At 43.0% G+C, this 25069-nt stretch overlaps 1 pseudogene; it reads right to left on the bottom strand.

Moving 5' to 3' along the window:
- Positions 1-6988: 6988 nt before the first annotated feature.
- On the bottom strand, positions 6989-7744 carry LOC101417687 (SKA complex subunit 1-like; annotated as a pseudogene).
- Positions 7745-25069: the final 17325 nt, after the last annotated feature.

The raw sequence follows: 25069 nt of genomic DNA, 5'->3' as shown, positions 1-25069 counted from the left end.
TTACTATTGACATGGGCCCCCATTCACACTTCTTGGATACATGGCTTACAGTCTGTGGTGTCAACCTGGTACCAGGGGAGGGTCAGGGCTAGGTGTAGGGAAAATAAGCAAAAGGGGCATTGTAACCGGGATTAAACCGGATTCCTACTCTTCGGCGATGGGTAGGCCAATCAGCTTCTGGGGTGTGATTGGAGCACAGCTTGGTGTTCCATCCTCCACCTTTGGCCATGTGTGTAGAATTTTTCCAAATTAATATGTATTCTATATCTAACCTTTAAGCTCATCGCTACATTCCATTTTACTATTAAGGGAACCTGGCAATATATTGGGCTTCACTTTTCAGGAAGTTTTGGATCACAGAGAGGTTCAAAAAGGGCAGCGGAGGAATACTAGTGTGGGATGTTATTGACAGAGGACACATGGTTGGCAGGGAGTTCTACAGGGCATATATCCAGGGTACATAAAAGTGTTTGGATATTTTCATAGTGGAAACAATTAAAAACAACAACTGAGGGAGTGCTGAGATTCTAGCCAGGGGAGGTCTCTCACAGTCCCTAAAGGAACAGCAACAATCCCCCAAGTGCAATGGCAAAGATGAAAAGAGAATGAAGGTCCAACAATGAGCCCCTGATACTAATGGCTATGTTTGTGAGCCTGTGCACCTGAAATAAGAACAAGGCCTAGAGCAGCAGTGTGCCTAAGAGTTACCTCCTGAGAGCCTCCATGTTGCTCAAATGTGGCCAGTCTTGAAGCCAAACTCAGCATGTAAATTCATTGCCTTCCCCCCAGCATGGGACATGATTCCCGGGGATGAACCTCCCTGGCGCTGAGGGATCACTACCAAGTACCAGCTGATGACGTAACTAGAAAATAACCTTGAATAAAAGGTTCAAATTGGACCAGCAGAATATCTCTGTCTACATATAATAACAGCAGTTAAAAATGCTTTTTGACCTAAATCAAGGGGGAAATGGAAAGGACAAATGAGTTTATATGGCTATGAGTCTCTAAAAAAGAGCTGGGAGGTTATCAGAGTGGTTGCCCTTATGCACACCTGAGCAGAGTCCCAGAGACAGATAAAGTAGATACAACCCCAGGTATTGGTTCTTCTGAGGGCTACAGAGACCCACAGTTTCTATGGTCATGGCAGATGGAGTTCAGTGCCATGTCAGTTGGCCCTTCTTTGGAGTTGGTGTTTCTGTGTGATGGAGCTGGACTCAGATGTGATCTCTTTTCACAAGCCTTTCCTGTTACTTTACCAGAATAGTAGTTGGTGCTGGGGTTTAAGATATACCCATGGGATCTGAATCTCTGGACTGACCATTTAATAGCCAGGTCCTGAGCCTCAACAGACTTCAGCTCCTACACTCTGGTTTATTGGACTTACCCCACTCAGCTAACATGGAGTTGAAGAATGTCAACAACTACACCATGGAGCCAAGAGTGCCTACAACTGAAAGCAGGAGGGTTGCATTCAGCATCCATGCAGAATCTAAGCCCCCTCTTGACATAGATGTGGAATGGACACAACCAATCCAAGGTCCACAGGATGGAGGAACAGAATATGGATTAGAGTGGACTTACTGATATTCTATTCATGAACTATTGTGGTTAGTAATCAAAGAAAATGTGGCATTGGTGTGGAAAAAGTGGCCATGGTGGCTGCTGGGTGTGGGGAATGGGAGGAAGAGATGAGATGTGGAGGCATTTTCAGGACTTGGAGTTGTCCTGGGTGGTGCTGCAGGGACAATTACCGGACATTGTAGGTCCTCCCATGGCCTGCTAGATGGAACGTGGGAGAGTGTGGGCTATGATGTGGACCATTGACCATGAGGTGCAGCGATACTCAGAGATGCATTCAACAAATGCAATGAATGTCTCATGATGATGGAGGAGAATGTTGCTATGGGGGAAGTAGTGAGGTGAGGGGTATGGGGGGGGTTCATGGAGACCTCATATTTTTGAATGTAATATTAAAAAAATGAATTTAAAAAAATCATGAAAGTCAAAAAAAAAAAAAAAAAAGGATCCAGGCATGAAAAGTAGACTGCCAATGAGGGTATCAAGCTGAGGAGAGTGTAAGGTTTGGGAGCTGCTGGGTGTAGTTAGTGTCACTACTGCTGAGTTGACTGTTTGCAAGTCCTGGACCAGGTGGTAGTCCCCATTGACCTTTTTTTTTTTTTTTTTAAAGATTTATTTATTTATTTAATTCCCCCCCTCCCCCAGTTGTCTGTTCTCTGTGTCTATTTGCTGCATCTTGTTTCTTTGTCCGCTTCTGTTGTCGTCAGCGGCACAGGAAGTGTGGGCGGTGCCATTCCTGGGCAGGCTGCACTTTCTTTTGCACTGGGTGGCTCTCCTTATGGGGCGCACTCCTTGCGCGTGGGGCTCCCTTACGCGGGGGACACCCCTGCGTGGCAGGGCACTCCTTGCGTGCATCAGCACTGTGCATGGGCCAGCTCCACATGGGTCAAGGAGGCCCGGGGTTTGAACCGCGGACCTCCCATGTGGTAGACGGACGCCCTAACCACTGGGCCAAGTCTGTTTCCCCCCCATTGACCTTTTTAACTGGGAAGAGTGGGGTATTCCATGGAGACTGGCACGCTTTAGTATGCCTTCATTCAGCAATCTCTGAGTATATAGGCAGACTTTTTCTTGCACTTCATGTGGAACTGAGTATTGCTTTATGCTCACTGGGCTAGCTGTGTGCTTTATTTCAACAATAATTGGAGGAATGTCATGTGCCATCCCGTTGGGTTGCCCTCTGCCCATACTTCAGGTACATGTTCAAAGGAGAGTGGTGTAGCTGTAGATTGGACAGCTTTGCTGAGGCAGAACAGTCTCCATTCCCCCTGCAGAGGAGGGTTAATGCTATTTTCAGAGGGTTTGGTGGTTCCACTGTTAACGTGGGTTGTCCCGTGGTGTCAAAGGTGATCTGAGCTTGTAGTTTAGACAGCAGGTCCTGACCCAGGAGGGGGACTGAGCATTCCAGGAGATACAGGAAGTCATGAGTGACTTCTTTACCCTCAATGTTACAGGTTCTGACTTGGAGGAAGGGCTGCTGGGTGCTTTTACCAGTTGCCCCTACAATGGTGGCTTGTCTTTTTGATAATAGCCTGACTGGCCTGGTCATTACAGAGTATTGAGCCCCAGTGTCGACCATCATATGTATAGTGCAGCCCCCAATTTGGACTCCGACCATAGGCTCCATGGGGCCGAAAGAGTAGGAGACTGGTCTGTCCTAATAATCGTCATCAGCATCCTCTATTCCCGCAAGTCCGATGAGCTGATTTGCAGGTTTTCCTTCTGAGTTTTTGCAAACCCAGGGTTTAGTTTGTGATGCTCCACTTGCTCTCCTGGCTAATGCTTTGGCTGCCTTCTTGGGGGCAACAGGATTGAGTTAGGGCACTACTGCTTCCAGTGCCCCTCCTCCTTGCAGTATGTACACTGATTTCACCCTAGGGGAATGCACCTAGGGGTGCCCACTCCTTGGGGCAGGGGTTTCCCAGTTTACTTTCCTTGACACAGGATTGCTTCTTTCGACTATTGCTGCTGTGAGAAGGTCTGCTTTCTTTTTCATTTTCCAGTTTTCCTCTTTTCTGGTTTCTATATCATGGTTGATGAAATCTTGTTGGCTACCTCCATGAGCTGAGAAATATTCATACCAGCAAAACCGTCTAACTTCTGTACCTTTCTTTGGATGCCAGCCTGTGATTGAACAAAGAATGCTGCATTGACCATTGTTTGGCTTTCAGGAGTGTCTGGGTTAAAGGGTATGTATATATGAAATGCCTCACACAGTCTCTCATAAAATTGAGCCGGACTTTCATTGAGAGTCTGTAGGACTTGGATGGGTCTTTGCCATGTTTACTGCTTTTCAGCTCCCAGCTCTGAACTCTTTGACTAAGGCCCTATGGAAAGTTTCTAGTCAGTTGAGCCCAGTTGTGTCACTGGGATCCCATTGCAGGTCCTCTTCTGGGAACTGTGTGCAAGCATATTGGTCACTGTCCAGGGTTTCCTCAGGTGGGTGCTCTTTGAGCCAGGTTAGATCCCCTTGTGTGATTCACGTTCTATCCTTGAAGTAGAGTAAGATCATGAGGAGTTGATTACAGTCAGGCCAGGTGGGTTCATGGGTCTGTATGATGGACTGGAAGAGGTCTGTCATGGCCTGAGGCTTTTCTGGGTATGGTGGGGTGTGACTTTTCCAGTTAAAGAGGTTGGTGGTAGTTAAGGGTTGGTATACAAATGTTCTTTTCCCCCTTGAATCTGGTCATTGGCGTCATAATAAATTGGAGCTTGGGCTTCATGGAGAGGTAGCTGTAGGGCAGCCCTTCTCCCTGCTGCACCTGTCCCCGGGGCTCCCTATGGTCTGGGTTGTCATCTTTCAGGGACTCTTTCCTGGCTAGTGGTTGGCACTATGCTGCCAGGGGCCAAGATTGGTGGAGATAGTGGTCGGAGAGGTGAAGATGCTGTATTGCTTGGAGAAAGCAGCTGTGATAGTGACTGCGGCAGCAACTGTGGAAATGACTGCAGGGGCAGCTGGGACACACTGCTCAGGGAGGAAGGCAGCGGAGACAGCTGCAGGAGAGCACTGCTTAGGGAGGATAGCAGCAGAGATGGCTGTGAAGGAGTGCTTCTCAGGAAAATTGGCCCATCCCCACTCCTCAGCACTGGTGTGGTAAGAGCAATCGCATAAGGTGGTGGGAGGTCATTTTCATTTGGTCATTTGGTCCTTTTAGAATGGGTGGGCCAGCACTGGATTTGGGGCTTACTTCCTCTAGACCCTTTGCACGGCACTTGTTTGGCCTGGCTCCTGGGACAGCATCTCTGGGCTTTTGTACCAGGCAAATCCTGGCTTCTTGAGTCATACATTTACTTAACCAGGGTGGACTTTGACTCAGCATCTTGCCAGACCTTGATACAGGGGAATTGGTCAGGGTGCCCTGGTTTTCCAGTTACTATGTCGTGGACCTTACGGATGATCCAGGGTCAAAGGTGCCCTCCTGGGTCCAGACCACGCCAAAAGTCGGCCATTCTAATTCACAAAGCATTCTAAGCTTTCCTGGCTGGAACTTTATGCCATATACACCTCTAAGGAACGCTTGGGGAAATTTTTTAGCATACAACCTATCGGGGTCCTACTTTGTGTGTTTCCCATGTTTCTGCCCTGTGTCAACACTGCACAACACTCACTCAGCCTTTCGTTTTGTCTGTCTCAGGCTATGTCCCTCGCAGGAATTTATAGCACCTCTTAGCCTTAGCGGGTCAGTAAAAGCTCCCTATTTGGAAGAGAGTCCCTTTTCAGAGAGGCCCTCCAGACTGCCCTTAACCAGATGAGGTCACCATGGAACCACAGATCGGGACTCCACACTCGCCTCACAGAAGTGTATCTCTACATCTCACTCAGTCTCCACAATCACACGCACACAACCACCCTCCTTCCTTTCCTTTCTCAGACCTAGAGAAGATGGCTTCCTCCCTTCTCCTCAGGAGTACTAGGGTCTTCTTCAAGAGCTGATCAGGCTCCCCTCTTTGCTTTTCAGAATCAGGCTTTTCCTGCACTATGCCCCCAGAGATCTTACCCATCTGGTGTGTGGAGCTCCTTGCTTCATTCTCAGGATTTCTTTTAAACCCTCTGGTGTCTCTGCTTTCTCTGGGAGGGCTCCAGCAGAGTCCACAACCTCTTTCTGGACTAAAAGGAGTCCAGGGGTGCCGAGGGCTGCGGCTCACCCTGGCCCTCCTGGCCTTCTCAGAGTCATTCGAGAGGGGCAATCAACTGTTGCTGCCTCTGGCCTTGTCAGTGAATCCTGGATGAGCCCCCAGAGATACTGTGGCAGAGAGACATCTGGTAATTGCAGTATTGAAGGCCAGGGCATGAGAATCTGAGAAGGAAAATTTATTAACAGCCAACCAGGCTCAGTGGACTTCTGTCCAAAAGAAACCAAGCCTGGAATAGGATTTTTGGGTCCCTTTTATACAAAGGATGTAGGAGTGGGGAGTCAAATGGTGCTTTTATGCAAAAGGACTTTCTTTGTTAGTTTCTTAGAGTTTTAAGTGTTTGTCTGAATACCAGATAGGTTTTAAATTAACATATCCCCCACATTCCAGGTAAGCTTGAGTTAACATATCCCCTGCATTCCATCTGGATGTAAGTTCAAATACACATTCAGTCTGCATCCTCTCTATAGAGCCTATATCACTTAATTGGCTTTCTGGGAAGTAGGCATACTTGGATATAGAATAAGATAAGTTTTAATTCATGCACAGGCCATATTAATGGTGCCTCCTGGGAAGATGCTTTTTTGTCTGCTGTCAAGATGAGCGTGCCAGGTAGATGGCACAGACATAAGACAGAGCAGTCTCCCACTGGTGTGGAAAAGAAGCACAGCTAAGTTCTTACAGTTCATCCGCCTATTTTCCATGACCCCTATTAGGCTTATTACATGTTACCATCTCTTTCATTTCAATATACTTTCATGACAATTCCATTACAAGTTTACAGTCTGATTTAAATAGAATGCTTTTCAGGTAAGCTGCTTCCTAATGATGTTAGGAAGGCAGAATAATCAATGGGTAAGTTCCCTTCAAGTCCAAGATGGAGGAAGTTTGTAAGTAGACTGAAAAGCCATTGATGGAATTTAGACAATTTAGATATTAAAGACCTTTCATTCTAAAGGGTCTGGGTATCCTTGACCTTTTTGCTCCTTTATCACATCTGTATCCATCTTATCAGGGTCTGCAGCATTGTCCATTAAACACAAACTAGACAGGAACATTTTTAGTTCCAAATATATGCCTAACACAGAAGCATATAAGGTAGGTGCTTAAATAATTGCTGAAAGGAAGTGAATTTTCAAATATATATACTTCATCAAAAAAGTTTCATTTTTATAAGAAACAAAAGAAAATGAAAGAGCTAAAGAAATTATATATTAAAAAACTACAGGAGTAGCTTCTATACTGTTGGTTGGTTGCAGGACTCACAATGGCTTCAGTTTATAACATAATGAATGAGTCCCTGCCCTTGGATCTCTGATAGCCTCTGGCAGTGCCATAAAATATTCAGCATTCCGTGTGAAACTTCTTTTCAACTTTCAAAGCTGAGAACTCTTTTATGCCAGCAGCTTCCACTATAAAACAATGACCTTTAGTATTCTTTGTTTCTTCATCAATAAATCTGTGGAAGAGATTTCTGGCCACAGAACTCATAGACTTTTTTGGTTGATGTAGGAGTTTATATTTATTTATTATTGCCTTGTTGATTTCTTTAATAACATCATTAATTTGGCAATAGGTTAAGTGGGTTTTCATGCATGTAGGAGCACCATTGAACTCATCAGAAGTTATAAATGGAATTTCTTTAATATTTCTTTGTTCTTTTGGGAGAATTCTTTGTGGTTGCAGTCTCCTCAACTTTGACTGGTTCCTCACGATTAAGATCTGATTTCTTAATATTGCCCTGGGTTACTGTTACTGGAGAGAAATGGAGAGGAATGTTTCCTTTGAGATGTTGCACATCATAGAGATTCACAGAGTTCCTTGAGTGAATTATTGGTTTGTTCTTGGTACTGAATTTCCAATTCCAATTTATTTAGAATTTCATTTACTCTATGACTTCATCTCCTATTTTAATGTAGTTTTCAAGGTAAGTTCTTGGCCACAGTTTCTTAATGACAGAATTTCTCTAATATTGCTGTTCTTTTCATTAAATGTGAGAGCATAATTTTTCCAGATCTAAAGAGGCCATCCTTTAAGCTGCTTTCTAAAGAATCCCCACCAGCTAAACCAAGCCCTATTCCTCTGCCCTGGGCCAAAGAATGCCTTCTGACTGCTTCCAGCTATCCCCAGCACCACTTTCCAACCTCACACTGTCTGAGAGGAAAGGGCCCACTCGAAGCTGAGGTGTGAGCTGCAGAGACCCCTGTCTCAACCTCAAGTCTGGAATCTCTTCTTTTTTAATATAGGCATTTAGGACTATACATTTCCCTCTAAGCACTGCTTTCACTGTATTCCATAGGTTTTGATAACTTATCTTCTCATATTCATTTGTCTCAAGATTATCTACTAAATCTTTGCAGTTTCTTCTTTGACCGACTGATTGTTTCAGCATGTTGTTTAGACTCCATATATTAGCAAATGTTCCCCTTTCCTGACTATTATTGATTTCCAGTTTCATTCCATTATGGTCAGAGAAAATGCTTTGCCTAATTTCAATCTTCTTAAATTTATTGAGTGCTGTGTTGTGGCCCAACATGTGTTCTATCCTGAAGAAAGGTCCATGAGCACTTGCAAAGAATGTATAATCTACTGATTTGGGCTGCAGTGTTCTGTATGTCTATCAGGTCCAGCTTGTTTATCATATTGTTCAAATTTTCTGTTTCCTTGATCTATTGTCTGTCACATATATTTATTGATGTGAGTGTTGAAGTCTCCAACTATCATTGTAGAGACATCTATTTCTCCTTTCAGTTTTGCCAGAGTGTGCCTCATGTATTTTGGGGCATCCTGTTTAGATGCATTGATATTTATGACTGGTACTCCTTCCTGATGAATTGTCCCTTTTATTAATATATTATGACATTTTGCATCTCTTATGCCTTTTTTGAATTTAAAGTCTGTTTTGTCTGACACCAGTATAGCTACTCCTGCTCTTTTTTGGTTACCATTTGTGTGAAATATCTTTTTCTGGTCTTTACCTTTCGGTCTATTTGACTCCTTGGGACTAAGGTGAGTGTCCTGCATATAGCATGGCTCATGTTTTCTTATCTATTTGGTCAGTCTATGACTTAAAAGATTTTTTTTCTTTTTTTATCCCCCTATTCTCCCAGATGGTTCATTCATCTGTCTGCTCACCTTCTCCAGGAGTCACTGGGAACTGAACCTGGGACTTTCCTCATGAGAGGTGAGTGCCCAATGGACTGAGTCACATCTGCTTCCCAAGTTTATGACTTTAATGGGGGAGTTTAATCCACTAACATTCAATGTTATTACTATAAGGCATTTCTAACTTCAACTGTTTTATCCTTTGGCTTTCATATATCATAACTTATTTTTGCCTCTCTTTTAACCCTTTTGGTTACCCTTTCTGACAGTTTTCACTTCTATACTCTCCTTCAAGCTTCTAACTCTTTTCTTTTCTCCCTTTAGTATTTCTTGCAGGGGTGGATTCTTGTTTATGAACTCTCTTAGTTTCTGTGTATGTGTGAATATTTTAAACTCACCATCATATTTGAAGGACAGTTTCCTGGAAAAAGAATACTTGGATGGCAGTTTTTCTCTTTCACTACCTTAATTATATCATAACACTGCCAGCTTGCCTCCATGCCTTCTGAAGAGAAATCCACACAAAGTCTTATTGGATGTCTCTTGTATGTGATGTTTCACTCGTCCCTTACTCCTTTCAGAATTTTCTCTTTATCTTTGGCATTTGATATTCTGAATTATATATGTCTTGGGGTAGGTCTATTTGGATTTATTCTAATTGGTGTACACTGTGCTTCCTGGACATATATATTTATGTCTTTCATAAGTGTTGGGGAATTTTCAGCCATTATTTCTTCAAACACTCTTTCTGTCCCTTTTCCCTTCTTTTCACCCTCTGGAACTCCCATAATACTTATGTTGGTATGCTTCATTCTAGCATTCAACTTCCTGAGCCCCTGCTCAATTTTTTCCAGTCTTCTCTCTCTTTTCAATTTTAACTGTTCTGTCCTCTATGTCACTGGTTCTTTCTTCCACGATTTCAAATCTGCTTTTGTGTGCCTCTATTGTATTTTTAATCTCATTTATTGTGTCTTTCAAAAATAAGCTCCGTTATTTTTCTATTCAAGGTTTCAATTTTTCTTTGTGCTCACCCAGGATCTTCTTATTGTCTTTCATTTCTTTAACCATGTTGTCTATCAACTCCATGATTTGATTCAGGCGATTTGTATGAACCTCATAGAGTAGTTTTTCCCAGTCCTCTGTCTCATCTAGAGCTTTGATTTGTTCCTTTGCCTGCATCACATTTTTCTTTTTCTTAGTTTGCAATTTTTTGGTGATATCTAGGCATCTGATTTTGACACTGAATTTACTCTGATGTTCGGTTTCTCTTTTCTAGGGATTACTGTTAACTAGCTATGTGCTACTACTCTTCTTTGACTTTTGAGTCACCTTGTTCTATATATTTAGGATTGCCCCTGCTTCACTGCTCAAACCAGGGCTAAGGACAAGTAATGGGGTGCAGGCAAGTTCCCATAGACCTTGGAAAGGAGCGCAGTAATGGCACCTGATTGCCTCTTTTACTTATTTTTTTCTTTTTGTGCACTCTTCTGGTCTGCCAGCAGATGGCGGTCTTTGGCAGACCTCTCAGCTTAGATGCCAAGTGCTAGGGAAGAATGCATTCAGTGTAAGTCCATGGTAGGTGGTGCAGAAGCTATGTCCTCAGGACTAGCCAAGCCACATGTATTAGTCAGCCAAAGGGGTGCTTATGCAAATAAATACCAGGTTTTTATAAAGGGTTTTTATTCAGGGTAGGAGCTTGCAGATACCAGGCCATAAAGCATAAGTTACTTCCCTCACCAAAGTCTATCTTCACATGTTGGAGCAAGATGGCTGCCAATGTCTGCAAGGGTTCAGGCTTCCTGGGATCCTCCTCTCCAGGGTCTTGCTTCTGTCTGGTTTCAAGTTTCCTTTCTTCCCAGAGCTTGCTTCTTCCTGGGCTCAGGGTTCCTCTCTTCCTTGGGCTTATTTCTCTTTCCTCTGTGAGCTTACTTCCTGGGGTTCCAGCTTAAAGCTTCAGCATCGAACTCCAATGTCAAAACTCCAACCTCAAAAACCCTCAACTCTGTCCTTTGCCATGCCTTTTATCTAATGACACGGCCCAATCACGGCCCTAATCATAACTTAATTGCACCCAGGTACAGACTAGATTACAAACATAATCCAATATCTATTTTTTGAATTCATAATAATATCAAACTGCTATACTTCATCCTCTGAATTCTAAAAAGACATTACAGGGAAACGGACTTGGCCCAGTGGTCAGGGCGTCCGTCTACCACATGGGAGGTCCATGGTTCAAACCCCGGGCCTTCTTGACCCATGTGGAGCTGGCCCATGTGCAGCGCTGATGCGCGCAGGGAGTGCCGCGCCACGCAGGGGTGTCCCCCGCGTAGGTGAGCCACACGCGCAAGGAGTGCACCCATAAGGAGAGCTGCCCAACACGAAAGAAAAGTGCAGCCTGCCCAGGAATGGCACCGCCCACACTTCCCATGCCACTGACGACAGCAGAAGCGGACAAAGAAACAAGACGCAACAAACAGACACAGAGAACAGACAACCAGGGGAAGGGGGGGGGGAATTAAAAAATAAATAAATCTTAAAAAAAAAAAAGACATTACAGTATGTAAATATATAAAAAACCTTAAATCAGTAACAATGCAAGTACTAAATCATATCACAATTAATTTAAAGAAGTACAGTTTGTCTTGGGGCAAAGTCCTGTCTGCTATAGACCTCTGAAACTTACAAAACAATTTCTCTGTTTCCAATACACAAATGGACAGGCAAAGGATAAACATTTTCATTGCAATAAGGAGAAACTGGGAGGGAAACATGAGTCATGGGTACTCTACATTTCAGTAAATCTGCAGGGTATCCTCCATTTGATTTCAGTCTAAGAGTCATTCTTAATATAATGGTTTCTTCTCCTTGGGGCCTTATGGGAACCCACCCTTTCAACATGCTTTCCCAAAGGCCATTTTCTTGGTTCTACCCTCATGAAGCATCTGGATGTCAACCAAGCTCCAGACCTCTCCCTCCAAGAGTGTTGGGGTGATTGCCATATCTTACCCAATCTTTGGGTTAGAGTCTTACTCCCCCAGTATAGTGATGTGAAGACAACATTCCCTGTAACCTTTGGCAAACAGGCTCAACCCACTCAGAGCAATGAGTTACCACCTGGCCTTCCCAAACCTTTGGCATACAGGCTCAACCCTGTCAGAGCCAGTTGACCACCCGGTCTTCCCTAACCTTTGGGGGACAGGTCCACCCCTCTCAGACCTGTGGGGTGCTGATCTTAACGACCCTAATCCTTGGGGAATGTGCTCCACCCTCTCTGTACCCTGGGGCAGCAAAACTCTCCCAGAACATCTGACAGGAACATCCACCCTCTTCAACCACTGAGGCAAACTCACTCTCTGTACACATGGGTGGGGTTCCTCTTTTGGCCCAAGGTGATGTCTGAATTCCAGATCTCAGTTTCCATGGTTTCCCTCTTAAAGCTGTTTCTCCTTCAATATTTCCTTTTCATTTACCTTTTAGCCCAAGCTGAAAGTGCTATTGTTCATACAGCTCTCTCAGAAACCTTGTTGGCTTAGCATGCAAGAAGCAGGGGTCAAAGCCATTAGACAATAAGACTTGCCAGCAGTCTTTGTGAGATAACTGCACCTTCAATCCTGATTGACAAATTTCAAGTTTAGTTAAGTCCACCAATGGAGCACTTTCATCTGGGAGTTTGATTTCCAGAGGCTTGGAATTTCCAGAATTAGTTTCTGTTTTCTTTGTGCCTGACTGGTCAGTTCTCAGTATATTTCTCTTGTCTAGCACTTTGCTATAAGCTGCAAGCAGAAGCCAAGCTGCATTCTCCAGGTTGACTCTGGAAATTTCTTCAGCTAAATGCCCAGGTTCACCATTTTCAAATTCTCCCCTCTATGAAACACCAGGAGTTAATCTTTCTAAGTTCTCTGCCACTTTATAACATGGATTGCCTTTCCTCCAGTTTCCAATAATAGTTTCATCATTTATGCCTAAGGCATCATAAAAAGTCTCTTTAGCATCCATATTGCTATTTACAGTCTCTTCAAAGTGCCTTTTCCATCAGGCATTTCTGTATTAGTCAGCCAAAGAGTGCTGATGCAAAATACCAGAAACTGGTTGCTTTTTATAAAGGACATTTATTTGGGGTAGGAGCTTGCAGATAACAAGCCATAAAGCATAAGTTACTTCTCTCATCAAAATCTATTTTCATGTGTTGGAGCAAGATGGCTACCAACGGCTATGAGGGTTCAGGCTTCCTGGGATCCTCCTTTCCAGGGTCTTGCTTCTCTCTGGGTTCAGGGTTCCTTTCTTCTCAGGGCTTGCTTCTTCCTGGCTTCAGGGTTCCTCTCTTCCTTGGGCTGACTTCTCTTTCCTCTGAGCTAACTTCCCGGGGCTCCAGCTTAAGGCTTCAGCATCAAACTCCAGCATGAAAAACCCTCAACTCTGTCCTTTGCCATGCCTTTTATCTGTGAGTCCCCACCCACCAAGGGTTGGGGACACAACACCTTAATGACGTGGCCCAATCAAAGCCCTAATCAAAACTTAATCACACCCAGGTACAGACTAGATTACAAACATAATCTAATATCTATTTTTGGAATTCATAATTATATCAAACTGCTACACCTCACAAACTTTTTTGGAATTTGTTCTTCTTCCTTGACTGGCCACACCTTCCTTTCCTCTGCCTCCTCAGCAACCAACCTGGGGTGCTAGGGAGGATGTTTGAAAAGGAAAATTATCTTTAGCTACCTTGCCTGCTCTCAGTGCAAACAGTATTGTGGTCCCAACTGACCTGGCAGTGTGAAACACCTTCAATGCAGCAGACCAAGTTTGCCAACCAAAATCTGAATTTGCAGTAGACTGTGTCTCTTCCATTCTCTGTTATTGGGGGAGAGGACCCCTGCAACACCCTCAGTCCACAACCACTGCAGTCCTTAGCTGCTATTCCATGGACTGCTTTTGCTTTGAGAGTAGGGGGATGGGTGCAGCTGCCATTTCTCTGCTGCTGCATAGATGTGACAGTTTGAGATTATTCTTGTGATTTTTTTTTTGTGAATCCCAATTAGAGGAAGATTATGTTTGTAAGGTGATCTATTCTTCTGGGTGTGATACCCTTTGATTGTATTAAATTCAATGAGGGGCTCTCACTGATAAAATAAATTTAGGCCTTCTGTTTGGGCTACATCAGTAAGGCATAATGTAGGTTGAGTCCCCAACCCTTTGGTGGAGTGATACAAATGGAAACTCATTCAACAAGACACACAGAACTTTGTCATTTTGCTCTGCCATGTGACAGAAAGGAGAAGTCTCAAACAGCTAAAAGTCTGGGGAGAGATGGACCATTTGCCTGACGGCTTACAACTGACTTTGGGAAGAGAGTAGAGACTGATATCGAAAGTTCTGAGAGACAAGCCCTATTCCAGCCTACAGCTGAGATTCGGGAGAAGCTTGACCTCTGGAGCCTTAAGAGGAAGAAGAGGCCCAGGAAACAGAGACCAGGCAGAGATCAATGACTGTCTTGCTTCAACATATGGCAACTGACTTTGGTGAGAAAGCAACCTTGGGTTGAGCTCTTTAGGGTCTTTTAACTCTAGATTTTTACCCCAAATAAATAACCTGTATAAAAGCCAATAGATTTCTGGTACTTTGCATTGGCACCCATTTGGCAGACTAATACACAGGACTTTTCCAGCCAGTTGAGACTCCTTTACTTTGCCTCTCTCTCTTCTCGGTGGTGTCTCACCATCCCCTCATATCTTGAGTCACAGAGAAGACCTCTAGATAGTTTCCACCTGCCTTCTAGTTATTTTTTTCTGGAAGAGAACTGATTGCTGCCTCTCCAATCATATGTATTTTAGACTTCCTGATATTGTCCCACATTTCAAAGGTCTGTTCCTTTTTTTTTTTTTTCAGTATTTTTTCTCTCTTTGCTTAATTTTTGGACCATTTCTATTATCATGTTTTCATGTTGACTGTTCTTTCCTTCTGCAACATTTACCATTCTGTTAATCACAGCAATGTATCTTCCATTTCTTTCCTCATTGTGCTCATATTTTCCCTTCATCCTTGAACAGATTTATAATAGCTTTAAAGTCTTTGCCTGATAATTCCATCATCTTTATTATTTTTGGACCTGTTTATATTGACTGATTTTTCTCCTGGCTTTGGGTCTTACTTCCTCTTTTTTGCATGCACAGTCATTTTTTATTGGAAGCCAGACATTGCATATTTTCCATGGTTGCATGCTGGATTTTTGTTATATTCCTTAAGAATGTTGGGATTTGTTTTGGCTCTCAGTTAAATGACATGTGGATCAGTATTAATCTAAGTTTTAAGCTTTGTCAGGGCATTTCCAAAGAAGTTTTTATTGTAGGGCTAATTTAGCTCCATCCCTAAGGTAAGATTCCTAAATATTCTAACCTAACATTTCATGTGTTAAAAGGTCTCTCCACTCTGACAGATTGGAAAATATACTGTTTCCTTTCCTGTGGTAGCTCTGTAAATTGTTGTCTACTACTTTCCAATGGTTCTTTCTTTGGACTCAAGGAGTTTCATCTCAGAGTGGTACTCAGCCAAAGGTTCTACCCAGCCCCCTGCAGATCTCTAGAGTTGCTTCTCTATGGCAGCTCCCACATCTCTGTATTCTGTCCCACAAGTCCTAGCTGCCTTTAGGGAGTACAGTTTTCATCTCCTCAACCCAATGGGACTGCAGGACTCTGTTTAGATTACCTCCCTCTGTACTGTGGCCTGGAAAATACCTCCAGGCAGAAAGCTGGGAAATTCTAGAACTTTTCTTCTCCCAGGGTCACATTCCTGCACTACCCATTGTCCAATGTCTGAAAAGAATTGTTTCATTATTTTCTTGGTTTTCTAGTTGTTTATACCAAGAGGGAAATTTCCATAGCTATTAATCCCTTATAGAAGGAATATGATTTTATTTTGTTTTTAAAATATTTATTCAGCTCAAAAGTATTGCTTATTATAAGAAAATTTTAAGAATAGATATTATAATATATGTATAGGATACAAAGATCAAAACATATTGTATTAGTCAGCCAAAGGAGTGCTGATGCAAAATACCAGAAATCTGTTGGCTTTTATAAAGGGTATTTTGAGGTAGAAGCTTACAGGGAAGCAGACTGGGCCCAACAGATAGGGTGTCCACCTACCACATGGGAGGTCCAAGGTTCAAACCCAGGGCATCCTGACCCGTGTGATGAGCAGGCCCATGTGCAGTGCTGATGTGGGCAAGGAGTGCCGTGCCACGCGGGAGTGTCCCCCGCTCAAGGAGTGCGCCCTCAAAGGAGAGCTGCCCAGTGTGAAAAAAGTGCAGCCTGCCCAGGAATGGTGCCACACACGTGGAGAGCTCATGCAGCAAGATGACGCAACAAAAAGAGACACAAATTCTGGGTGCTGCTGATAAGAATACAGGTGGACACAGAAGAACATGCAGCAAACGGACACAGAGAGCAGACAACTTGGGGGGGTGGGGCAGGTGGCAAGGAAGGGGAGAGGAAAAAAAAAGGAAGCTTACAGTTACCAGGCCATGAAGTGTAAGTTACTTCCCTTGCCAAAGTCTGTTGCCAGGTGTTGGACCAAGATGGCTGTGACATCTGCAAGAGTTCAGCCTCCCTCTTCCTCTTGAGGCTCTGTGGTCCCAGCTTCTTCCAATATAAGCTGTAGGCTGGGATATCTCATCTCTCTCCTGGGGCTTGTTCCTCTCTGGACTCAGCTGCTTTGGTCTCTCCACAAGGTCAGTTGTAGACTCTCAAGCTCTCTCTCTTCCTAGGACTTCTGCAGTGTCTATGGAGCCGTCTCTATTCCTCTGTGTTCTCTTGTGTGTTTACTTCCCAGGGTTCCAGCATCCAAAACACTCCAGCTAACTCCTCTGCTGTGTTGCTTTCTCTGTGAGTCTCCGTCCCCTTGGGACATAATGTCCTACTATGTTGCCCAATCAAAGCCTTAATCATTATTTAATTTAAAAAAAAAGTGAAACCTCTGAATCTAATACAATCTAATATGCCCAGGGGAACAAATCAGTTTACAAACATAATCCAATATCTATGTTTGGAATTCATAAAGAATATCAAACTGCTACAGGTATGAAAAGACAGACAGTGAAAAGTATGGCTGCCTGATAACCCTGTTCACCAGCCACCTAGCTCCCTTCCTTCAATGCAGCTATTAACAATTGGTTCACAAAGCGTTCTACATCTTTCTTTTTAAAACTTAATATGTCTTGGAAAAATTTCCATATCAGAATGTGTAGAGATATTTGATCCTTTTTATCGATTGTGTGTAGGGAGCCTAGGCCGTGTTGTGGGCCTGGGTGCCATCACAATGATAAGTCATAGGTGCTGAGTCATGATGAGTCAGGAGTGCTGAGTCATGATGAGTTGGGAGTGCTGAGTCATGATGAGTCATGAGTGCTGAGTCATGGGGCAAGGCCAAGGCACATGTGCCTCCCCTAAATTACCATATCCCTATATATTCCCCCTTCCCCTCCTCTTCCCCAAACTCGTCTGCAGATTGGGCATGAGCCCACACGCTCTGGCTCTCCCAATAAAGTCTCCTGTTTCTTCTGGCTGGTGTTCGTGTGAGTTCGTAGCGCGGTCCTCTTCGCCACAGCTGGTTTGCGGCCCCGCGGCGGTTCCCGGAGCGAGGCAGAGAAGTTGCCCCGACAACCCATATCTCACGCCGGCAGCGTGAGGAAGGCCCTCTCCCCTGGAGGAACCGGTCCCCGAGGTGCAGCCAGCCGGCCGCCTTCAATTGTGTAGTGTTAGTTTAAAAAAAATAAAACAGGGCGGCGGACTTGGCCCAGTGGTTAGGGAGTCCGTCTACCACATGGGAGGTCCGCAGTTCAAACCCCAGGCCTCCTTGACCCGTGTGGAGCTGGCCCATGTGCAGTGCTGATGCGCGCAAGGAGTGCCCTGCCACGCAGGGATGTCCCCTGCGTAGGGGAGCCCCACGCACAAGAAGTGGGCCCCGTAAGGAGAGCCACCCAGCGTGAAAGAAAGTGCAGCCTGCCCAGGAATGATGCCACACACACAGAGAATTGACACAAGATGACGCAACAAAAAGAAACACAGATTCTTGTGCCGCTGACAACAACAGAAGCAGACAAAGAAGAAGATGCAGCAAATAGACACAGAGAACAGACAACCGGGGCTGGGGGGGGGAGGGGAAATAAATAAATAAATAAATCTTTAAAAAAAATAAAACATACGCAGAAAGAGAGAGAGAGAGAAGAGGAGGAAGAAATATAAGACAAGGATGTTCCCATAATCCTATCATCAGAATTTGGTATTTTATTAAATAATACATGTACATGGAAAAAAAAAATGCAAAAATGTATAAAATGAAAAGTGAAAGACTCCCTTTTCACACTGTCAACAGTTTATTGTGTACTTTCTTTTTTTAAAAAATGTTTTAATGCACATAGTACATTAGTTTGGGTTCGCAAGGAAGCAGATACTGACATATATTTGGGTTCAGGGTGTTTATATGAATGGTGTTAGGGGTTGAACTGTGTTCTCCAAAAAGATATGTTGAAGTCCCAATCCCCAGCACCTTAGGATGTGACCTTATTTGGAATTAGGCTTGTTACAGATGGAATTATGCAAGGTAAAATAGGTCATACTAGAGTAGGGTGGGCCCTTGTGTCCGAACAAGAAGAGGAAATGTAGACTCGGACCCAGAGACAGACAGAGAGAGGAGAGAACACAGTGTGATGATCATGGCAAAAAACTCTATGGATTGCCAGAAAGCCACCTCCCAGAAGCCAAGAGAGACTCATGGAACAGATTCTACCTTACAGGCTTCAGAGAAAGGATGGTCTTGCTGATATCTTGATTTTGAACTTGTAGCTTCCAGACCTGTGAGACAACAAATTTCTGTTGTTTTAAGCCATTCAGTTTGTGGTACTATGTTAGCAGCCCTAGGAAACTAAGACAGATGATCCCAGGAAGCAGAGTAAGGGAGAAAGACACCAGGAAAAATCAACAAAGATGAGCTGGTTAACATAGTGGGCAACAGGGATTTCTCCTATTGGCAAACCTCTTGGTAACAATGTAGAATGTCTTGGAATTTTCCCTCCAAATGATAGGAAGTTGAGGCTTTTACCCATTGACTGGCTGGTCCCATTGTTTGAGTTGACCCTTGGGGCTCTAATCTCCCTGCATTTTTGGTTGTGCCGGTGTGTGGACAGCGTGGCATTCCCTGGCTTCTGAGAAAACCCCGAGAGAAAACAGGAGAGATTCCTCAGCATGAGCTCGGGGCTACCCACCATATCCACTAGAGGACCAGAAAATGGCCACAGATGAATTTGTTTCAACACTCCAGTGTTCTATTTTGTTTTTTCAATTTGAATTTGTTGCTAACATTTAAAAATTGGCATATTTTCCTTTAAAGTCCTATTTAAGAGCTTCTCAGAAAACCAGAAGAGCAGGCCGTATTAGGTCTTCATTTCAAGGGAAACAATCAGCTGAAGCTCGGCAGTATCATTCACTCTGTATTCCCCATTGACATAGGAACTAAGTGGGGCCTGCCTCATATCACTGTTGCTGACTGCAGTGCCATTTTCTTACATCTGCCCTACTTTACCCAGTTATGTTACCTGCCTGTCCAACCAAGTCGTTGAGTATTTATTTACTCCTACTTGGTAAGATAAATTGAAGGACCATTTAGGGTACACATAACTACAGACAAACTCAGCATAACTATGACTCATTAGATACAAAATTAAACTCCATAAAAGATCATTTGAAATATTTTATTTATATTAAAACAAACATTGAATACAAACTTTGCTTGAGTTTTGAAGATAAAACATAAAACTTTCAACAAAGTTCTCATTTCATGTATCCCTCAGTTAATTCACTTCAAGGATTGAGGCTACTTCTGTGGAAAGATTGAGAAGCATTGACCTCTTCATAGGATTTTTTTTGCATAGAAATTCCTGGTGGTCAATATAAAGTATTCTTCTACTAAAAACTGGAAATCATGTTTTAAGTAGGGAAAAATCTTTTACATGCTTGGGGAATGTTAATATAAATCACCTCTGCTGTTCGACTTTCTTTTCATCAGTATAAATGACCTTTCTTCCTTTAAGCTTTCTTTTTATTTCTTATTGGTCAACCCTTTAATCACAATTTCTCTTTTGTATCCTCTCCAAAAATCTCCATGTTTCTCTTTGGGTCTGGAAACCAAAACTTGTTAGAAAAGATGGCTTCTCTGTCTCTATTGCCTTTTTCCCCCTTCTTTAATAAAGAAGAACTTGACTGTCCAGCTATAAGGGATTGATAACATACAGGGAAATTCTTTACAGCCAGAAAAGATAAATTAAAATATTTAAAGGCACATGAAATTGCCAGAATAAATCATTGAGTGACAGAAGACTTGTTAAAACACAATAATGTAATATGAGGTTCATTCTGCTAAAATTATTTACTTCCACATTTAAAATATATATACACAAATACATAGGAAAATATAAGCCAAAACATGAAAAATGTTTCATTTAAATCTTTGATCCATTTAGAATTCATCCTAGTGTAGAGAAACAGATATAATTGTATTTTTCTCCACTGCCTACCCATTTATCCCAACAGTATCTATTAAAAAGGTCTTCTTTTCCTTCCTTGATTTGAGATGTCACCTTTATCACATATTAAGTTTCCAGAAGCAACTGGATTTATTTATGGATTTTCTATTCTGTGACATTACTACCTTCTTATTCTATAACCTTTATAAAGCTTTTTAAAATGTATTTTAATGACTGTAGGACTAGTCCCTCCTTGCTGGTCTTCTTTTTTGAGGGTTTTCTCAGATATTCTTCCTTATTTATTCTTCCTAATGAATATTATAATGAAATTGTCTTAGCTCTGAGGCTCTCGTTAAAAAATATGCCCTTGTATTTTCTGAGCTCTCCCTCTGTGGTTCTGTTCCCCATGTTTGCCTAGAGTTTCTTTTTATTTTTTCCCTTAATATTCTTGCTAGGGAATTTGAATTCTACCCCCAGAAAGTTTCTTCTTAGTGTAGGCTTTATCCTGAAAGGTAGCTTCCATTATAGGACCCAGACTGCCCAGCACAATCCTGTGAATTAAAAGTCTGTTTTAATTATCTATTGCTGGGTTATAAATTACCTGCAAAATTGAATGGGTGGAAGAGATGAGATGTGGAGGCGTTTTCGGGATTTGGAGTTGTCCTGGGTGATGCTGCGGGGACAGTTACCGGACATTCTATGTCCTCCCATGGCCCACTGGATGGAACGTGGGAGAGTGTGGGCTATGATGTGGACCATTGCCCATGAGGTGCAGCGGTGCTCAGAGATGTATTCACCAAATGCAATGAATGTCTCATGATGATGGAGATTGTTGCTATGGGGGGAGGAGTGGGGTGAAGGGGGTGGGGGGTATATGGGGACCTAATATTTTTTGAATGTGCCTTCCACAGTGGCTGTATCAATCCAAATTCTATCTCTCTACATCCTTTCCAATACTTGTAGTTTCCTGTTTTTTCAATATTGGCCACTCTATTAGGCATGAAATGGTATCTCATTGTAGCTTTGACTTGTATTTCCCTAATAGCCAGTGATGTTGAACATTTTTTCAAGTTTTTTTTTTGTCATTTGCTTTTGTATTTCTTCTTTAGAAAAATGTCTGTTCGGTCTTTTGCCCACTTTTTAATTGAGTCATTTGTTTGTTGATTTTGTGTATTTCTTGTAGAGTCAGTGTAGGTTGTTTGTGCATTTCTAGGAATTTGTCCATTTCATCTAGGTTGTCTAGTTCATTGACATACAGTTTCTCATAATATTTTCTTATGATCCTTTTTATTTCTGTGGAGTCAGTCATAACTTTCCCTTTTTCACTTCTGATTTTATTTATTCACATCTCCCTTTTTTTCTTTGTAAGGTTTTGTCAATTTTATTGATTTTCTCAAAGAACCAGATTTTGGTTTTGTTGATTTTCTCTATTTTTAAAAGATTCTCAATTTCATTTATTTCTGCTCTTATATTTGTTGTTTCTTTCTGATTGCTTTGGGATTGGTTTGTTATTATTTTTCTAGTTTCTCTAGTTGTTCAATTAGGTCTTTGATTTTAGTTCTTTCTTCTTTTTTAGTATAGGCATTTAGGACAATACAATTTCCCTCTTAGCATTGCCTTCATTGTATCCCGTAAGTTTCAGATGTTGGTGAGCTTTGTGCTGTCATTCAGCTCCCTGCTCAATTTTTTTCCTATTCTTTTTTCTCTCTATTCTCCCTTTTCAATTTCAGCTTTTCTGTCCTCATCGCTGATTCTTTCTTCCATGATTTCAAATATGCTTTTGTGTGCTTCTATTGTATTTTTTTAGTGGTTTCATCTCTCTCTCTCTCTCTCTCTCTCTCTCTCTCTCTCTCTCTCTCTCTCTCTCTAATTCTTCCCCTCCACCTCCCCTGCCCTGCTGTTTTTGCTGTCTGTGTCCATTTGCTGTGTGATCTTCTGTGTCTATTTCTCTTTTGTCTTCTTTTCTCCTCTTTCTCCTCTGGGATTTACTGGGATTCGATCCTGGGGACCTCTGATGTGGACAGAAGTTCCCTGTCAATTGTACCATCTCAATTCCTGGTCTCTGCTACACTTCATCTTGACTCTCCCCTTGGTCTCTTGCTGCATAATTCACTTGTGTGGGCACTCAGCTTGCTGTGTGGGCACTTGGCTCGCCATGGGGGCACTTGGCTCACCATGTGGGCACTCAACTCACTACACAGGCACTGGCTCACTGCACAGGCACGGTTTCTCTTCTTTTTCACCAAGAGGCCCAAGGGATCAAACCTGGGTCCTCCCATATGGTAAGTGGAGGCCTTATCACTTAAGCCACATCTGCTTCCCTCTATTGTGTTTTTAATCTCACTTATTGTGTCTTTCACTCCCATCAGCTCTATCCAAGATTTCAAATTTTTCTTTATGTTCACTCAGTGTCTTCTTAATGTCTTTTATTTCTTTAACCATGTTGTTTTTTAGCTCCATGATTTGATTTAGGGGATTTTTATGAACCTCATTGATTAATTGTTCCCAGTCCTATGTCTCATCAGGAGCTTTGATTTGTTCCTTTTCCTGAGCCATAGCTTCCTTTTACTTAGTATGGCTTGTAATTTTTGGGTGATATCTAGGCATCTGATTCTGATGCTGGGTTTATTCTGATGTTCACTTTCTCTCTATTGCCTAGAGATTTACTCTTAAGTAGCTGTGTGCTACCACTGTTCTTTGACTTTAGTTCAACTTGTTCTAGATATTTAGGATTGTCCTGTTTAACTGTGCAAACTGGGGCTAAGGGTCCAGGAAAAGGTACAGACAAGTTTCCAAGGGACCTTGGAGAGGGGAGCAGTAAAGGCACCTGTTTGCCTCTTTCATTATTATTTTTCTTTCTTTTTTTTTTTTTTTAAGATTTATTTATTTATTTCCCCTTCCCCCGTGGGCCCCAGTTGTCTGTTCTCTGTGTCCATTTGCTGCCTGTTCTTTGTCCGCTTCTGTTGTTGTCAGCTGCATGGGAATCTGTGTTTCTTTTTGTTGCATCATCTTGTTGTATCAGCTCTCTGTGTGTGCAGCGCCATTCCTGGGCAGGCTGCACTCTCTTTTGCGCTAGGCGGCTCTCCTACGGGCGCACTCCTTGCGCGTCGGGCTCCCCTACGCAGGGACACCCCTGCATGGCATAGCACTCCTTGTGCACATCAGCACTGTGCATGGGCCAGCTCCACACGGGTCAAGGAGGCCAGGGGTTTGAACCGCGGACCTCCCATGTGGTAGACGGATGCCCTAACCACTGGGCCAAGTCTGCTTCCCTCATTATTATTTTTCAAGTACTGTTCTGGTCCAGCCAGCAGAAAATGCTCTTTGGCAGACCTCTCAGCTCAGACAATGCAATCAGAGTAACTCCTCAGGTGGGAGGTAGATGTAGAAGAAATATCCAAGGGCTGGCCAAGCCTCACAAACAAACTTTCTTGCAAGCCGTTCTCCTCCCTTGGCTGACCACACCCTCTATCCCTCTGCCTCCTCAGCAAGAGCCTGGAGCAGGAAAAAGGGTAATTTGAGAAGGCAAATTATTTTTAGGTCCCAGCAGACCTACAAACAGTATCAAGGCATCACCAAGCCTCCAAGTGCGTGACCCCTTCCATGCAGCAGACCAAGTTCTCGGTCAAAATCTTAATTTGCTGTAGGCTGTGTCCCTCCCTCCTCGCTTTCTTTGGGAAGAGGACCCCTGCAACTCCCTCAGTCTGCAGCCACCGCAGTCTACAGTGGCTGCAGTCCACACACTGCTTTGCTCCATAGGTGGCAGAATGGGTGCCAGTTGCTGCTTTTGTAGCTCTACTCATGGGATTTTCCAGTCAGCTGAGATGCCTTTCCTTTGCTTCTCTCTCTCCTGGGTTGAGCCCCAGAGCAGCCCTCCAGAAAGTCTCTACTGTCCTCCAGGCATTTTTTCTGGGAGAGAAGTGATCTCTCTGCTTCTCTAATCCTCCATCTTCCCAGAAGTTCCCTCAAAAAGTTTCTTTGAGGTACCAGGTACCGGAGATTGCACTTGGACCTTATTTGTGGGAAGCTGGCACTTAACTGCTGAGCCACATTGACTTCCCTGAGTTGGGTCTTTCACTTCTTTTGTTTTTGTTTTTTCAGGGGGCATCAGAAACTAAACTCAGGACCTCCCACGTGGTAGGTGGGCACTCAACTGCTTGAGCCACATCTGCTCCCACACACCACTTTTTAAACCAGTAATTCAGCTGATGAACAGCTATGTGACCTTGGACAGAACTATTCTCATATTTTTCATATATAAATTATAATGAAAAATAATCTTTTGTAAGATTTTTTTTGGACAATCAGAGATAATCTTCAGTCAGTCCTTAGGCTTACCTATCAGTAGAATTTGACTCATTTAGGCACTCCCTCTTTCTTGAAACATATTCTTCACTTTACTTCTATGATATCACACTCTCCTGGTTTTCTTCCTAACTGAATTTCTTTCTCTGTTTCCTCCTCAAGTCGTCAGCCTCTGAATGTTGGAGAACTCCAGAGCTCAGAATTTAGACCTTTTCTCCTCTCTATCTAAACTCACTCTCTATGTGAGTTTATATTATCTTATGAGTGTAAATGTACTGAAAACTTCTAAATTTATATCTCTAGCTTGGACCTCTCAATGAACCAAGAGCTTGTGCACATAACTGCTATCTTTGCTCTTCCCCTGAATGTTCAACAGACATCTCAAACTTAACTTGTCCAAAAACACAATCTGAATATTCTCTC

This window comes from Dasypus novemcinctus, chromosome 8, assembly GCF_030445035.2.
Source record: "Dasypus novemcinctus isolate mDasNov1 chromosome 8, mDasNov1.1.hap2, whole genome shotgun sequence".
Taxonomy (NCBI): Eukaryota; Metazoa; Chordata; class Mammalia; order Cingulata; family Dasypodidae; genus Dasypus; species Dasypus novemcinctus.
Note: the sequence above shows the minus strand (reverse complement) of the source record. Positions and strands in the feature narration are given on the sequence as shown.